This window comes from Mytilus edulis, chromosome 5, assembly GCF_963676685.1.
Source record: "Mytilus edulis chromosome 5, xbMytEdul2.2, whole genome shotgun sequence".
Taxonomy (NCBI): domain Eukaryota; kingdom Metazoa; phylum Mollusca; class Bivalvia; order Mytilida; family Mytilidae; genus Mytilus; species Mytilus edulis.
This window is the reverse complement of record NC_092348.1, coordinates 44,746,860-44,761,025: the sequence shown is the minus strand read 5'-3', so window position 1 is coordinate 44,761,025 and position 14,166 is coordinate 44,746,860. Positions and strand designations below refer to the sequence as shown.

The 14,166-nt window shown below is 30.4% G+C and overlaps 2 long non-coding RNA genes across 2 annotated transcripts; both read right to left on the bottom strand.

Annotated features, from left to right (window-relative positions):
* Positions 1–272: 272 nt before the first annotated feature.
* Positions 273–2,948, bottom strand: LOC139523759 (uncharacterized). Its single transcript, XR_011664677.1, has 3 exons — positions 2,913–2,948; positions 1,327–1,381; positions 273–497 (listed from the first exon to the last, which is right to left on the bottom strand). It is a non-coding gene; the product is annotated as an uncharacterized lncRNA (long non-coding RNA).
* Positions 2,949–7,145: 4,197 nt separating this feature from the next.
* On the bottom strand, positions 7,146–10,088 carry LOC139522428 (uncharacterized). Its single transcript, XR_011664425.1, has 2 exons — positions 10,049–10,088; positions 7,146–8,083 (listed from the first exon to the last, which is right to left on the bottom strand). It is a non-coding gene; the product is annotated as an uncharacterized lncRNA (long non-coding RNA).
* Positions 10,089–14,166: the final 4,078 nt, after the last annotated feature.

Genomic DNA, 14,166 nt, shown 5'->3' with positions numbered 1-14,166 from the left:
ATATATCAAGATTAAACAATATTTCAATGAAAATATTCAAGTTATTTTTTTGATTTGTATATCAATTATAATAATAACGTCTACTATGATTTTAGTATGACGTCTTGTGAAAACAATTAATCTTCAGGATTGTGGTTTTCTTTTTTGGCTTAACCCAAAAATTGTATTTCACATGAGCCTAGATTGTATTTTGTATTGTATGAAATATGAAGCTTTAACATACATGTGTTTTTAAAACTACTATAAGAAATAACAAAATGCAATGCAAATAATTATATTTTCATGTTTTATTAGATCCTTTATGACTGACGTCATATGCGCAGCACTGATTTATTACTTTCCATATCCACCACAATTACAGCAACATTTACTGTTGGCAACACATCTAGAATTCGAACCACTGCAACCCCTTGATCGACAGACCGATCGACAACCATCATGGTTAAAGCCACAGTCAAGTGTTCTAAAACATGATTGTGTTCTAGCTTCTACGTAACCTATAAACATTGAAATACTAGATTAATACAAAAACTTATAAACGTTATTTGTTCAATGCTGCGTTGGAATGTTTTATTAAAACAAAAATGGTTTACTCTTTGAATTAACTTTAACTAATTTGCAAAAATCATATAACTAATTTCCGTGTTTAATGAGTTGACCAGGTATCATTATTTTAACAAGATTGTTATACGACATTGCTTAAAACATAACGTTTTCAAACCTTAGGATTTCTAATACTATAATGACGCACAATATCCTGTGTTCTTGCTAGACTTAGTATTGAAATATCAATTTAATTACTTTATCAATCCTATTATGGACCCGTGTGGGGTTTTAAATTTCAGAAATAATTACAATGCATTTTGTTATGACAAACAAATAATGATAAATAAAAAAACCAACACAATTGAGCATTGGATGTACATGGTAGAGAAAGTGAATATGGAAAACAATCAATAAATATATATTTATTGTTTCCCTTTGAACAGTGTCTAATAATCTTTGAAGATATGGTGTTCAGAGTTGGATACAAAAGAAAAACCAACTGATGAAATATAAGGGAAGTTTTCTGCAATGTACACGAAGCAAGCAATTAATTCATAATTAGATTGTCTCTCTGGTATCGTTCACTTTCTTTTATAACAAGAAGTTCTTGTTGCTATACATTTTATACACAAGAGTTTGTATTGCAAATTAGAAAAAGCGTAAACTTGAGAACATGTTCGCACTGAGTAGAAAAGACTTCTCATAGTGTTATTGATCTAAAAATCCCACCCTCGACGAACATAATTAAATAGTTTAAAAAGGATAATAAATGTATATTACCTGCTAAGCATAATGCTAAGACAACTGTTAAAACCAATAATTTCATTTTCTTTTCCTAAAAGTAAAATTTTTAGTTATCATTTTAAGTGACTTTTAAACCATAATGTTAATGATCCAGATTGATTTGATTCACAATATTTTGTTACAAATAAAGCCTGCTATACGACAAACAAAACAAACACATAACGTGTGCCATTAAACGACCACAAGTTGCTTAATTTTCTGACGTCAGACACGCAAATAAATGAATGTGTTTGTAGATAGATGTTTTTGTGTTCTGTTAAATTGTTCCTTTTAAAATTGTAACACGATGATGACTGCTGTACCCATATTTTGACTATTTCATTTATTTTGTGTGTTTAGTTAAAGCATCATTGTAAATTAAACGGAACTTGATGAGACTGTCATCAAATAGTGAGGGTTAGCGCTATAAAACCAGGTTTAATTCACCATTTTCTACATTTAAAAATGCCTGTACCAAGTCAGAAATATGACAGTTCTTGTCCATTCGTTTTTGATGTGCTTTGTTATTTGATGTTGCCATGCAATTATTGATTTTCCTCTAAGTTCAGTATTTTTGTGATTTTACTTTTTATTATGTCGGATTCATATTTTGTATAAAAATAAGGAGATGTGGTATGAATGTCAATGATTAAATTATTCACTAGAAATAAAATGAAATTGATAAGCAATTATAGGCAACCTTATATTCGTTTGCAAGCTGAATATTTAATTATATATTCTGTGGTCCAAATTGCCATTTGAAATTATTATTCAAAGTGTAATATATGGTACTATGTAGTTGGTCAGTTTGCTGTGTTGTACAATCAACAGATACAATATATGATGATTACAATATAGAACGGTCAATCTAGCGAACGTTATAAAAGGTAGCAGTTTAAGTGATTAAGATTATAACACAATATTGACTACTGTACTCCTACCTGCTTTTACCTTTTCTGTCTGTTTTTTTTTTTACATACATCGTTTATGTATATAATGGAATTTGTTGCGACTGTCATACAAATAAAAGGTTTACAAAGCTATAAAACCAAGTTTAATCCGCTGTTTTCTACATATGAAAATGTCTAAATAAAGTCAGGAATAGTACAGTTATTATCCATTCGTGTGATGTGTTTGAGCTTTTGATTTTGCCATTTGATTGGGGAATTCCGTTTTGAATTTTCTTTGAAGTCCAGTATTTTTTATGATTTTACTTTTTACAATCTAAAAGCTCTATGAACTCTTCACTTCTTAATCAAGGTTTCTCCTATCGCAGTATCACCATATCATTTGTCTATGAGTAGTATGTGGTCCAAACTCCTTTAGTCATGATCAATACACTTCAATATTTCTGCATATTTTACATGTTAATATGTTTGGATGACCAACACATGAGGCGTGGTCATTTGACAACTTGCAAATTACAGTATTTTGAAAAGAAATTAAAAGTTATCTTGCAGCAGGCCATCTGTGGATTCAGTTAAGAGTTGTTGCTAGGGGTCTTGACATACAGAGAGCATAGCAAAAAGATATAAACATCCTTTCCTCTTTAGGAGGTATTAATTAATATTAGTTAGACTTACTTGTGACTACTCCTGATCTGTGTGTACATGTGCCTTTAGAAGACGTGCCTTTTTATACAGATATTTAATTAAATTCCAACCTGTTTCATTTGATCTCTACTGATATGAGCATGCCCAACGGTCAAGTTTGGACAGTAGTAGCAGCTGTGTCCATTTCTGATATTTGAAATGGTAATAAGGTACATATTTATTCGCTGGAAGAGCTTTCAATCATGTCTAAATAGCCTCAGTTTCATGGTTTAAATCATATAACATCTCTTTAGATATTTTGCACCAAAATATGTGCACAGGAAACTGTATCTAAAGGGGATATAAAACTATGTCCATCAAAAATAAGCTTTTTTAATTGTCGAAGCATTTACAAATAGATTGCGAAATATTTCAGTTACAAAATAATGTATTGATTCTGAGACAACACTTATAGTTCTAAGTAATTTAGAATACCTACAAATTAAGTTGCATTAATTTCAACAGTTTGCTTAAAAAAATTACAGCACAGTGTACCTGTTTTTGTATGCTTATAATATGAGGCAGGCATAACCTGTGAATGGGGACGAAGTTTGTTTAAATTATTTTTTTTGTATTTTAGATATTTGTTAAAAAAAAGATACGGAAATACCGTAACTTTTCCGATTTTGGTTCTGTTGTTAGGGATTTTACTTTTGACGTTATTTCAGTTATGACGTCATGTTCAATGTAAACAAAGAAACGCAATGCATCAGGTAGGCCTAACGTTTATTCATACCAAAGACAAAGAATGATTAAAAATGAAATATTGGTATTGTGTTCCGTGAGTTCCTATATTTTACTAGACTAATCAAAGTCTCACGACAACAAGACCGGAAGAAGGAAGTAGAGTTATGTGTTTTGCGCAGATCCGGAAATGAAAAAACACGACAAAAAAAAATTGAACGATTTTGAGTTCATTAGTACAATGAAAAATTCGGGAATTTTTTTTATTTTTTATTGAATTTTCTACTGTAATAGGGGACTTCGTCCCCATATTATTGAATTGACAAACACAAAGCATTTGATGTTTGCTTGATTGTATTGACATGTATAAGCTTACATAATCAAATTGATGAATTATATTTTCCTACGTTGATTCATCTCCTAGCTGAGCAAACATTCGTATTAAAATGGTTCATATTAAAATAAAATTGAGCTGTGTATTAGTAAGAGAATATTTGAGCATGTACATGTAGTACCAATATCCACATTGGTCAATATGTTCTTGCATTCAGTTGATGTCAAGTTATAGATAGCAGCACAAAGCCGTTTCAGAATCTGAAGGAATAATGGTTGTGATCGTACACAAAAATGAACTTTTCGTAACATGTACGTAACTGGTTGTATGTCAATTGTGTAAGAATTTGTAAACTAATGATGGTGTTCGCTTTTGAAAATATTACACAGAATAAATTAGATTTTTAATCTACGAATACTCTATTTATAACCATCAATTTAAACTATAATAAAGGCATGTAACCTTGCACGGGTGCCACATGGGGAGCAGGATCTGCTTACCCTTCCGGAGCACCTGAGATCACCCCTAGTTTTTGGTGGGGTTCGTGTTGTTTATTCTTTAGTTTTCTATGTTGTGTCGTGTGTACTATTGTTTTTCTGTTTGTCTTTTTCATTTTTAGCCATGGCGTTGTCAGTTTGTTTTGGATTTATGAGTTTGACTGTCCCTTTGGTATCTTTCGTCCCTCTTTCCTTGAAGACAGTTAAGTAAATTATTTGTAAATTTTATTCAATATTTTTGATCAACTATTTTGAATGCAGTTCTAATAAACATGATACATACATTTATTACTTTGGTTATTGTTGAATATTTATATCATCATGCAAAATTAAGAAATATACAGAACTAATGAAGAAAACAGTGAAAGTTCAAGGTCACATTGAAAAAAGATACCATCATAATGCAATTCAGCATTTCATTTTTCAATAGTGGTCACTACAATCCTCAGCATAAGCAACGAGACTGGTACCAAACGTGGAACAACTTAGATCACTCCCAGTTGTTTGTGGGGTTCCCGTTGCAACAATCTTTTGATGTTGTGTGTGTGTCCTGTTGTATGTCAATTGGCCTTTTATGTTTTTAACCATGGCGTTTTCTGTTTATTTGATTGATGAGTTTGTATGACCGTTTAATTTGGGATATTTCACTTCTCCTTCATTGAGTCTGTATAATTTCCAATTTTGAATGATGATATTTAACAATAACCAAAATAATAAATTCATTCGTACGAACTGCCTTCAAAATGCTTCACCAAATATAATGAATCAAATTTACATATTAATGCATTTAGCTCGATCACATCTTTTCCACGAAAAGTAAGGTAAATTCAAGATAAATGACAATATTAAGCAAATATTTGGTATATAACATGTATTTAGAAAGTACATCTTAAGACGATGACAGATCAGCATTTACTGCAAACAGATATTGGTTACGAATTCAGTAGTGAAAACAAATATATATGAAAAACAAAGATTTGTTTAAAAGTGTGTTTTTCAATATTGCATTACGTGTGGTCGACGTAAATGCTGCACGTATCTTTAAAAATTGCAAATGCTCATCTATTTTATTGTTTGCTATCTTTTATATTTCCTTTGTTACATTTCTATAAAAAAAACAAAAAAACCTCAAATCAACATTTCTTTGCAGTGTTGATATATTCTTGTGATTTTTTAATGTGAATAACAAAAAACGGTAACGGTACATCTTTAGCATGATATAAAAGTGCATTACTTTTCAACTTCGTACTTTATTTGGCCTTTAAACATTTTTGGATTCGATCGTCACTGATGAGTCTATTGTAGATGAAACGCGCGTCTGGCGTATATATAACATTTTAATCCGTGTTTCAGTTGTCATACATTTGACATCTTACTAAGCAATTTGACTAAAATAAGGTTGTTGTGGGGTTACGGTGCTGTTAAATAGTGTTGGTAACTTCTAGTATAAGTTTAAAAACAATGTAACAAGTAAATAAACTCATTATAGATACCAATGATATCGACCGTAATACTGGAAATATAATTAATACGAAAATTATTATTTGAATTAAACTGTCATCATTAATGACACGACATTCGAATTATCATAAAATAAAAATCTAACATAATCATACAATTATCCGAAGGCCTGAATAAGTTTACATTAGTGGTCGTTTATAAGCAAACTTGCGATAGGCCAATGGCAAGTCATGTAATACAACATACAACAGGTGTACCCATATGAAAGGTAGTACTACAATAACAATAAAATTAATTATTTTTTAATTTTTTAATTCATATTACTGCAAGTCTTTGCTGGTTCAAAGATAAAACTTATTTGTTTAAAAAAATCATAATAGAAAAATGCGAAATCATATAACACTGAATATTTAAACCAAAGTTTGTGATAAATATATCAATAATAAACGACTTAAATTGATATAGATGAAGAACTAAATAGATCAATGACTATGCACAGAACGAATTCAAATGCATACTCGATTTTTCTTCTCACGACGTATCTCGGATTACTTGATGCACACTAACATGGTGTGATTTTATAATCAATTTTGTTGAAATGCATCATTTTGAAATTACGTAATTTTTTTAAATTAGAATGGACGCTGACCTGTCCAAAATTTAATACATGTATTGAAATACAAAACGTCATACCTCTTTATGTTCACATGGAAGAGTATATGTGGAACATATCATTTAAAAAAATGACATTATGTCCCGACGTTGAAACTTAAAAGACATTAAATCGAAGGGACACCTCTTTTATACATAAAACTCCTCCGTGACGCTCAGACCAGTTATAAAGCCATACCAGTACAACATGTACAAAGTTGAGGACCAACAATTACATGTAAATACCAACTACTTAAAGGTCTGTTCATATAATGAACAGACATATTCATTGCTATTTGAGAAGATATTGAACTCAAATTGCAAAATGAAAGATCAAACACATCAAACAAATGGAGAACAAAGTGCCATGTTCCTAATTTGATGCATGTACTTTCTTATGTAAAAATGATGGATTATATCTTGTTTTATAGCTGGCTAAACCTCCCACTTGTATGACAGTCGTATACAATCTCTTTATATTGAAAAAAATATGTGAACAAAACAGGCAGACATAAAAGGTCAAATGTTAAAATAGGGACAGAGCAGTCAACACTATGACACACTTTTAATAACTCTTAAACAAACAAAAACCAATACTGAAACGGACTCATAATTTATTATTAATGTTTTAAGAGCTGTTTTGACTTTATACCGAATAACATTGGTTTACTAGTGAAACATATGGTATGAGGTTTGATCTTTGTTTAAAACCAAACCGCGGTCTGTAATTATTGACAACTGAGTCCGTTGGTCTAATTTGGATAGTTGTGACATTGTTATCATTTGTTATCATTTGTTATATATTTGAGTATGAATTTGAAAAAAACATCCTTCGTTTTCTTATAATAAACAATCAAAGAGGACGATATAACTGATAAACTTCATAATACGAACTGACATGTACGTCTATAAACAATATTCAACAATCCTGTTGTTAGTTTTTTTTATACCTTTGAATGATGCAATTGTAAACTTAAAGAGGTTTAACAATTAAACGCTATCCATTAAATTCAGGTTCACATTTATCAAAATGTCTAAACGGTTTAATATAACATTAAAATACATAGAAGTATTAGGAAATTGTTTGTCTGTAAACACAAATAGCAGATGAGGTTGTTGTATTACTTATTATCAACCATTAGCGTTATTAAAATAACTGTCACAAATATAGAAACAGTAGCATTTATTAGATATTTATTTTAAAACATATTTAAAATCTTAAACTACGTTGTAAATGGCGCGAATTAGTTCTTAGAAATTGTATTAACGCTGGAAGTGAACGAAAAACATAGACTTTTCGTCTAGACAGTCGCTTCTGTACTGGATGGCTTACATATGAGTCAGTATCATAGTTGTTGAAAGGTATGCCCAGTGTGTTTTCTTGTGAAAGACGCAAAACGCCATCATAATTCCTTTTCCCTAGTGCTCTGTTGATGAAAGGTTTGTAAGTCCATATGCTATCCTTTTTTGTGTATATTACTTGGTCATTTAGAAATGATCCATTGCTTGTATTAGCAGCCATGAAGATAAAAAATCTACAAAAGAAGTAATATGATAGGTATAAAAGAATTGATTAGACGTAGTGGATTCGGTAACGATAATCAACGAGCAACATTAGTCGCAAGTTGATTATCGTTTCCGAAAACATTTCTTCTTATCAATTCTCTAGCTTAAACCATTGCTGGTAAAATGACTGTCTTTTAAGTTTTGACAATACATCGACGGAGTTTTATAAAGATAATTTCATATTTTGTCCTTTTATTCAATAATAACTAGAAATCTTTATAATGGCCTTTTATGAGCTAATAAGTCTTATATAAAAAGATATAAGGTGTTATCGGGAAAAAATATTTTACCTTCTATGGTGTGGTAACAAACCAAATGATTCCGAACATCTGACACAACTTCAAAAACCTCACCTAAGTACATCCTTAAATGGGGTGTTAGCTCTCCTCTGTAACTCCAAATTTCATATTGGTAAACATTTCATTTAATTTTAAATCACAACCAATTCTTTTAAATGGAATAGATTATGGTATTTATGATTCATTTAAAAAGAAATGCATTAATATATATAATTCATTCATCTTGATTTGAAATGATTATAAATTCTAATAACCAAAATTTAGAACCTTTGAAATTTATATTTCAAGTATTTAGTAACCGACATGTCTTAGTTGTAGTCTGAGTGCAGGAGACCATGACTGGAACTAATGCACATCTATAAGATTAGCGGTAATTGCAAAACATCTACCGTATAATGATGCTCAATTACATGTTGCTGACTAAAATAAATAAAATAAGTTGTTTAAGGTTTTATTTCAACAATTATATAATTGTTTTTGAAACGCTTTTTATTTCATTAAGTCTAGATTTTTTTAGCGTGGTACGATTTCCTGAATCCCAAGCAAAATTAATCTTGCTACCAAGTCAAGAATATGACAGTTACTGTTGTTACAAATGTATTCATTACTTTGAAATGTTTGAGCTTTTGATTTTGCCATTTGACAAGGGACTGTTCCTTCAGAATTTTCATCGGCATTCAGTTTATTTGTGAATTTACTTTTTGCTACCGATGTACACTCATGTTGATTATATTAACTTATAGTCAAGCTTTTCATAGCCATGATCGGTTAGTCGTATATAAAGAAACTCAAAAATTGAAAGTCGATGAACGTTTAACGTGAAAAGCTCAATGGGCATATGCTAGACTATATTTAGCAAAGAGATTCCTAGATTCCAAAGGCGAATTACCAATGAAACAGAAATCCTGTTTATTGACATCTATTGATACTTATGCGTTTTAAGAGTATAATTTAAATAGTGATATATGTCAGTACTCATGGTATAGTGGTATAAAATAATGCATAAACTGAGGACTCTACTGATTGACGATTAAAATACTTGTTTTTCAGTGGATAAATGAATGTTTGTTAAAAGTTTGAGTTATAAAATAATTTATCTGAAGTGAACACAGCGGTCAGTGGATTCTTAAAAAAACATCTACAGTAACATGAGTAAGAAGAACAGACTGACATCCGAAAAATGGGTTCAATGATGATGATCTCAGTCTCTGACATATTTGATATATAAGTTAATTGTGATAATAGTATTGGAATTTGTTTTTAATAATTACAGTATTGAAGTGTCATCAAAAGACAATAAAACTTTTGTAGGTACTACAACATGTACAATAAAAGCAAGAAATTATGGTGCATCTATTTATGAGATCAGCCTCCACTTAAGCTGATATGAATCTATATTAGAAGTTATAGGGATAGATGTTAAATGTTTAACTTTTTAAAACTTAATAATCTTCACTGTAATCAAATAAGAATTGAAATGATCCAAGGACCACGATAAAAAGAATTTGATCCTTTTTTTATAAAATATTTTAATTTTCTCCGAGGAATAGTTTTGTTTTGTAGGACGAACGTAGTATTGAAACTATTTACTCTATTGAGCTTGGTGATCGTGCAAAAATTATCATATTAACTTACAACTGGAAACATATGGTAATCACGCGGTACACCATTCTCTGAAAACAAATACAAAAATCATATACTACAAATTAACCTCAATGTCCGTATTTGGAATTGGACGCAATAATGATAAAAATATATATACTGTATGACACAATATAAAGGAATGACTAAAGTATTGCTAGCAAATTCTAAGTATCCTTTTCGCTAATTTGGGGATTATTATTGATCGAGAATGGACTTCATTTAAATTTGTTACTTTTTTTATTTGAAAATTTAGTATATTGTAAACAATATAATCTGATTTAAATATAACTCAATTTAAAATGTTTAAAGTATCAAACTTAAAAAACCATTGCAGTTTAAAGGCAGTCCAATGTATGTCATTTCAAAACTTAAATAACTTTGAAATTTAAAAGCAGTTCAATGTATGTAATTTCAAAACTTCAATCGTTTAGTGCATGCCAGAGTCTAGAGGCCATATGAAATTAAAATAAAAACAATTATTTTATTCTGGACTTTTTCTACTTTGCAGCATTTGTATTTATCACTATTTACATGTATCATCATCTAAACAGTAGTTTATAAGTTCACAAAACACCTTTGATGGTTATATTTTGGAACCAATGAGGATTTGTGTTACTATCATGTGGGAGGTCGTGGGTTTAAACCCGACAAGGTCAAACCAAAGACTTCAAAATTGATACTTGTTGCTTCTCTGATAAGCAGGCGGCATTAAGAAGTACAAACAAAGACTGAAAGGTTCGGGTAAAAATTATGTATCCGAATAATGTGACATGTCTGAGGACTCGAGTATCAGTCTGGAATAAAGCATAATATTTACATCACATTAACTTGTCTTGTCCTGAATATGAATATCAATGAATGTGAAACGTGGACGTTAAACAGCCATCAAGTTACATCAAATACATGATGTCATATACAAACAATGGTAATCCGGTCAAACTGCATTGTTAACAAATGCATAAAAATGTCACTTTATTTGAAATATTTGAAAAAAAATGTATATCTACTTTTGATAATTGTAAGACAAATAATGTCTTTTCTCATATTTACCTTTCACTTTCTGACAAGGGTATTGTTATGAGACAAACTAATCATAATCTTTTGTATATACAATAATGCGTATCACATCTTCTTTTTTGTATACAATAATGCGTATCACATCTTCTTTTTTGTATACAATAATTATAGATTATCGTTGATCATCTTAACGAGATTGATTTTCTCGCTTGAGCTGGTACAGCGAAAGTGAGAAAAGCAATCGAGTTGAGATGACCAATGATAATCTGTTTATCGCTATTTTACCTATGACGACGTTGTCAATTTCATGTCAATTTGGTTAGCAACGCCACGTGGCCTCCTTAGTTTCTAGCGATAATTTTTCCATCTCAAGCGAGAAGCATGATATGAAAATTATCACAAAAAAGATCAAAGGAAAAATGCACAAAATAGCGATAATGCTTATTAAAAACAAATATAGAAAAAAATAACATTGATGCCTTAAATATCGCCAAATATTTTCAAAAACTTCAATGTTTTAGTCATGTTTTCTTCTATTAATGTTAAAAGATAAACACAAACGTCAGTTTACAGATGTTTAAATCTCATAAAACATGCAAGAATAAATACATCAAGGTGGATGTAATCAGAGGGAATCAAAAGGAGTGAGACTGCTGCTTCTAAAGGTTTAGCATTCCTGTTAGATGTATAGATATATGACCCGCATCTCGAATCCCATTAAATAAAACAATTCACAATCGGGACAAGGAAAATAATTATAATTCAACGATGTTTTGGTGTGTATCACAGGTTTGCAGAAGAATGAATATTTTAATAAGCAATATGTTAAAAACAAATGTGGACAACAAAAGATATATGATCTCGTAACGTTTAACCTGTAGGTAATGATATTTTCTGTTTCCATTTATCATACAAGTAGATACAATTTGATTGATTATAATTAATGATTTATTCAGTGTTTTCTTCTTCTAATTTCTTATGTTTCAAGTGTTCCCGTAAACGATAGAATTAAATGTGAATATATTTTATTTCTATTTAAAACTTAATTAAAAATACCTTATCAAATACCTTATTATAACTTACCTTGTCGCCCGGAGATTTTTTATGGTGACAATTTGCTATTGATGATTATTTATACGAAAGATGATACTACGACATGATAATGTATGAATGGTTTATACAAACTTTGTGAATAATGGACTAATTAACTATGATAGGTTTCTCACATGCATTATATGACAAATAATTATTCATTATAATTGAAATAAGGATGGGGGTGATTTTGATTTGTTTGGAAAGTGTATTGTTATGTGTGATTTCATGACTAAAGGTATACGACATATGTTATTAACAGGCATCCCATAATCTGTGTACGAATAAAAACAAATTACGTAGGTTGACCCTTATATGCTTACCACTCTCTTTACAAGTTAATGATATCATCTGCTTCGAGAAAAAGTAACTGTTGTTTTACTTTTACTTATTTTTAAAATTAATATAAAGTAATTCTCTGTTCATCAATAAAAATGACAGAATAGAATGACTAACTCAAACAGACATGTCCGATTAATATAGCAATGATTGGGACCAATCAGTCAACACACCACAGACGTACAACACAACTGACCTAAAGATTCAAGCAAACATTGATTAAACAAAGACACCAGCAAGAACGGTAAATTTGACAACGAGGTTTTGTCGTTGATTGGAGAAATCATTATATACCTTTAAGTTATTATGTCTCTCTAACGTAACCATTAAGTGAATTTAAATACAATGGTAAACAAAATACTAGCAAAACTGTACATACACTTTGTGTCCGAATCAAAATTTAGGACCAATCTGCATCAATAAGTCAAATACCCAATGACCGGCTGTAGAAATATCGGTTCAAGTTAAAAGTCATACGACTGAAAGAATATAATATCATAAAAACAAACAACGGTCAAACTAACGCAAAATAAAAAAAAGTATATAATAAATCAGCACTGGAAATTAATAAATAAGGGCTAACTCTATCAAAGAGGTACCTATCTCTTTTTACAAAAAAACCTAATTCATTTTATGAATGTTTATTACAATAGAGAGGCGTAAAATACCAAATGAAAATTCACACTCATCAATCTGAAATAAAATTACAACCCTTTTGCTAAAAAAGGACAAACAGGCAAACACTAGTACGTACATACAACACATTATAGAACACCAAATAATCAGCAACACGAACCCAACCATAAACTGTGAGATATCTCCGTAACTCTTGAAAGGTTAGCTGATCATGTTTAAAATGTGGTACCCGTCGTGTTGCTCATGTTAGTACATGTTAGTACAAAGTCGGTATGTAATACTATGTGTATCACTTAGTAAGTACATAATTCTAATGCAACAACGTTTGTAACATTCATTCTGATTGGATAACGTCACTTATTTACATGGCATCAATTGACAATTGATGCTGTCGGACGTACGCGCAAGCATGTTTTAACGTTGTTTTCTGTCAGTTTCATTAGAATGGAGGTGACAATATTGTATTTTAAGCTCCGACGGCAAATCTCCAATTGATGCCGTCGGAGCTTAAAATACAATACAGTTATCTCTTAAGTCTATGCCCTTATATTTTATAGTTAGAGTTGTTTTGCTTGTTACATAACTTTGCGGGAGAGTTGTCTCATTGACAAGCTTTCCACACTTTCTTTTATATAAACTACATGTATGTTTCAAGTGTGAATTCTGTAAATATAGACAATGCCAATTCCCATGCAAATTTAATATGCATTACTATTATATTCAAAGGTCAGAACACATGTCTGTGCGGCATAATTTTAACATTTATATGCCCCGAACTTTTAAGAGTTTAAACTTATACTAAAATATTGTACCACCCCTTCTTTCACTTTTGGTTTTCCTTGGAATTGAAATTCACTAAATATAATTGTCTAGTTATACTAGTAATATTTTAAAGTTATGTCTCTTTGAGATTAAGCATTACTATCATATGTTTGAACCAATACGTAAACTAAACATAATATCTATGGATATAATATATACCCCGATCGAAAGCGTGGTTTGTGAAACGGCTGTATTTACAAAGT